Raw genomic sequence first — 5176 nt, forward strand, 5'->3', positions numbered from 1 at the left:
TACACTAACGTAATAGGCGCGATAACCACGATGACGTTTCTTTTACGTTGCGTTAGTTTATTAGCCGACCAAGTGTCACCAGACACTAGCGTCTCCCGAGCGTCGGCGTCTAGTTAACTCTATGGCTGCTGCTCGACGCGAGGTTGGCGCAACTGCGAAGCGACGCCATTATTCTTAGAGCTGACTAGACGCCGGCGTTCGAAAGATGCTAGTTTGGGGTGGCTAATATTTTAATTTACCTACGGGAAAAGATGTGCGTACAGCTAAACCGAGTAAATAATTACTATAGCGTCATGTAGGTAAAACTGATGTTTGTACAAACAGGGGTGTTTCTGAATATGTATCTTTAGCGGTCAGAAATTCCACTCCATTTAAGTCAATAAGAAGAAGATATTCGTGTTTTAGACAACGAAATGAAGTTTCATTGCTTTAATGAGAACAATGCTATGTTACTATCTGCTATCGATCTAGCAAGACGAGTCAAGCGAAGCGTAAGGGCACTGCCTACGTTTCCACGAAGTGCTTCGTCGTGCTTTTTAACTTGGTTTATAAATTCTCGGGATATGATTTCAATAGTGGACTTATCAAACATGAGTATAAAGTTTTAATTGCATAGCACTTACACTTTAAATTTTATTGATATCTAAAAAACCCCGATTTCGTCACTGACTCACTCACTCACTGATGATCATCAAAAGTCTTAGGGTACTGAAGTTCTAGAAAGCTGAAATTTGGTATGTAAGTAATCTAGTATTGGTATACAAACAACAAAAAAAAAACTAAAACTTGGAACTTTTACCCCCAACCCCTTAAACCAGGTGATGGAAGTGTGTATTCCGCAAATTTTGATGTCTGAAAGTTGATATAGAGACTTCTTGTTATAAATAATAAACTACATAGGGTAAACAATCTACTTATGACTGGCCATCTTTCAATAACTAGCCACTTTATACTAAAATACTTAGACAAAGAATTCTATTTATTCATTCACACTATTGAAGTAAAATAAGTTGTGAAGATAAGTATACTTGGATTGTGTGAATATTTAACAGAATTCTTTTTAGTACTGGCCACCTTGGCCAGTACTAGACGGTTTATTCATTTCGACATATTTAGCAAATCCCCCCGCTCCTTGGCCTGTAGAGTTAGAAGATGGCTCTACATTAGATCTGATAACTTGTTAACAGTGCGAGCCGTATGGTCTCGTCTTGTCGCAGATATCATACAGAGCTTCTAACTCTACAAGCCCCTAACTTCACAAATTATACACCTTAGTCAAAATATGTGGCTTGACCGTTTCGTTACTACAATAACTATTGTATAACAGAAAAGTAATGAACTGTGAATACGTGGGTACATTTTTCACGTTACGCCCCTGTGATGGTAGCGAAAGGGCCAAGCAAGGGGCAAGCAAGGGATGGTAGGGCAATTTTGACTAAGGTGTAGAGTTTGTCAAGTTAAGCCTTGTAGAGTTAGAAGCTTGGCTCTACAAAATATCTGATTCCTTTTTGACAGTGCAAGTCTTATGTTTTCATCTTGGCGACAATTTACATTAAAATGTTTTTGGTGGGATTTCACTAACTTTGGTAAGTTGCTTAAGTATGATAATCTTCCATCCCCAAATTTACAGGCCTCACCCTTTTTTGGGGGGTGATTTACTAAGAATCCTGAAATATGTATTCAACAAAGAGTCTATATAACAATTTTCAGACCTCCGGCATCAAAATTTGTGAAACCCTCATAGAGGTACACATTTTCATCTCTAGTTTTAAAAGTAAGGGGGTAAAATTCCAAATTTTAAAATTCTTTCGTTGTTTGTGTACTAATACTATCTTACATACGAAATTTCAGCTTACCAAGACTTCAGAAACTACCCTAATAATTTTGATGATCATCAGTGAATGAGTGAGTCAGTGACGACATCGAGGGTTCTTAGATATGTATCATAAAATCAAAAGTATAAGAGCTATGCAATTTTATTGAAACTTTTTTATGTTTAAAAGGTGCACTATTTACATCATATCCCAAGAATTGTGTTTATCTGGGATAATCCAAACCCAAGTTATGACTGTTATGAGGGTTCAAAAAACGACAAAGCGCTTCAAGAAAAGGTAGGTAGTGCCCTTGCACTTTGCTTGGCTCGTCTTGGCGGGGACACTACCGTGCCCCAGATTTAACAAATGAGAGAGTTGTTATAAATTAGACGTGCTTGTCTGCATCGGAGTTCATATTACAATGCTTATTTCGGTGAACAGGTTACAAGGTTACATTATGTCAACAATTTATTCAAGTGTTTTATAGGTACTAATGTTTGTACTTGTGAATAAAGTAACGTGTTTTGCTCATCAATATTCAGACTTTTTATATACCTACCCAAAGATATTTCATGTAAACATAAACAGTAAACATGTTGAAGCTTTACATATAAAATGAGAAAAAGTGAAATAAATCATTTGCACGCCAGTATTTGTAACTAGGAATGCTACTTCCACTTATTCTGCAGTTACTTTTTTTCAAGTCAATACAACATTTATCGTAACATCATATAGTGACATGAAAATACATAGCAACATTAATATATACAACAGCCAATACCTGGGTAAGCATTACAAATAATCTCTGGGTAATAATCTTAAGGCAGAGAGGGAAAGCGATCAGCGCAGCATGGCAAGATCTGCAACCCCAGAGGTGTCACATGCGCGTTGCCGACCTTTTAGAAATCTTTACAGTGTACACTTATTTTTTGAAGAGCTCCACCCTTGAGGAAGTGCAACAGCATATGCTATTATTGACGCTATATTTAAACTACGTGATAAATCAAAACTTGTGGTCCTTCAGTGGATACCATCACACATAGGCATCTCAGGAAATGAGATAGTGGACAATCTAGCTAAAGAAGCATCATCTGATGGAGTGCCTATAACAGTTCAACCATACTTCACAGAGTACATACATTTATTGAAGACAAACTGTCATATATCATGGAAAGAGCATTTTGATCAAAGGTCGGTGGAAAGGGGAATATGGTATAAAACCATTCAACCCGAGCCATGGAAAACCCCGTGGTATGATAGTAGTGACCTATGTAGATCTCAACTTGTAACTGCTTTCAGACTTCGCTCCGGGCACATACCACTCAATAAATTTGCATTTTTAATGAGAAAAGTCCAGTCACCGGAATGTTCAGAGTGTGGTTCAAAAGAGCTCCACCCTGTAATCCCTTAAAAAAAACCTCGGCAAGGTGTCCATTCCACAACCAGGGAGTTAATATTTCACGCTGGAAATGTAAAAAAAAAACTAGTAATAAAAACAACAGATTATTACAATACTTGTGACAGTAAATTATTTATGAATGTTATTTAAACTTTGGTACCTACATACCAATTCTGATAAATGAGAATTTAATCATTTCACACGAATTGGAGTCCATTCAACAAGGAACTTTTATGAAACTGATGAAAAATTAATATTAAGTAGAGGCCTTAATAAATATTAACAAATGAATAGAGAGACTATTTTGTGAAAAATCTGGGACCGTTTTAATAACAGGGAATTAAATTTAAGCCATAAAATCTTTTCCCTTTCTTTCTGAGCGACTTAGAGGATTTTTCTCTCATAAGTAATTCTACCTAGCGTTGAAAAAACTCGGAAAATACGTGAAAATTTCTAAACGACTGGTTTTTTTCAAGTTTCTTTCGAAAAAAACAAAGTAAATTTCAATTACAATACTTCCGAAAAAACGAGCTTTTTTAAACTTCTGTATTTTTCCTTATGAATTTAATTGGAAATTTAAACAGGAAGGTTAAGGTTGCACGTCTAATGTGTTAGTTTCTGGCATTTTATAAATTTGACACTGTCATCACTCATCAGTGGCATTGTGTATGACGTATTTAATTTTTCTGTATAAAACAGGAAATAAACCGAAAAAAACCAAATTTGGTAAAATTTCCGAAAGAAAAAAAACATTTGATTTTTTCCGAAATTTTCATCCCTAATTCGACCTAATGATAGTAATGATATTTCTAAGGATACTTTTTCCTTTTATTTTGACTAGAAATATTATACAATTGCCAAACGCGAAAAACCTTAACCTTGGAGGTTCGGATTTTTAAAACGGTCGAAATGAGAAGGGGCTAATTTTAAACTGCCCAGCGACTTATAAGACCGACCGTACAACATAACAGCGGGCATTGTCCGCAAAATTATGTAGGGGCCTAAACTTGTAAAAGCCCGCGTAGCAAATATGCCAATTGTTAACGCCCCGTCGCGAACGAAACGCAACTGTCACTATCGCACTAATACGGAAGGGTGATGCTCATCTATCTAGAGTGATAGAGCGTTCGGAGCGTTAACGAATGACATGTTGACTACGCGCGCAGGTTTCATTGACTTTACTTACATACCTACTATACGCAGACATATTGCGGATTGCGGTCATAAGGCATGTACCCAGATACCCAAAGTTTTAGTTAGGGATAGGAACATGAATAGAATAGTGTTGAAATTCTACTTGTAAAAAAGTTAAATATAAATTAAATTTTCAAATTTCTACATAAATAACTATATTTTTATATGAAAAAATATACAATGATATATTTGGGAACAATCTTACACAGATCAACTTAGCCCTAAACTAAGCAAAGCTTCTACTATGGGTACTAGACGACGATTATACATACTTATATGTTATATACATAGAAAACACCCATGACTCAAGAACAAATATCCGTTCTCATCACACAAATAAATGCCCTTACTGGGATTCGAACTCGGCACCATCGGCTTCATAGGCAGGGTCACCCAGTAGGCCAGACAGGTCATAAAAAAGTTTATTATCATCCTTAATTACTAACACTGTTCTTATCTATGTATATTCTAAGTAGATTTCATTTATAATATAATTGCAAATAAAATTAAAATTTCAAATCTTAGCTTATTTTAACAATAACCACGAATCTTAAACTTCAACTTAAATAAATTGTAATGGATACAAAAGGCTATCAAAGGTTCATTTACGTAATTGTACATAATTACCTACATACGCAAGGTCGTATGTGTGTATTACTCGCGTACGTGGTTAAGTCGTTTTATTTTACTACCATAATTTAACGGCGTGGCTCCAAGGTTAGCAGCTTCGGTCTTTACATGATCGAACGTAACCGATGACAATTATGCC

The 5176-nt window shown here is 35.8% G+C and overlaps 1 long non-coding RNA gene across 1 annotated transcript in view; it reads right to left on the minus strand.

The window, feature by feature from the left end:
• LOC133522141 (uncharacterized) overlaps positions 1 to 5176 on the minus strand; it is a 596248-nt gene that overhangs the window by 72485 nt on the left and 518587 nt on the right. The window lies entirely within an intron of this gene.

The sequence above is a fragment of the Cydia pomonella genome, chromosome 10 (assembly GCF_033807575.1).
Source record: "Cydia pomonella isolate Wapato2018A chromosome 10, ilCydPomo1, whole genome shotgun sequence".
Classification (NCBI taxonomy): Eukaryota; Metazoa; Arthropoda; class Insecta; order Lepidoptera; family Tortricidae; genus Cydia; species Cydia pomonella.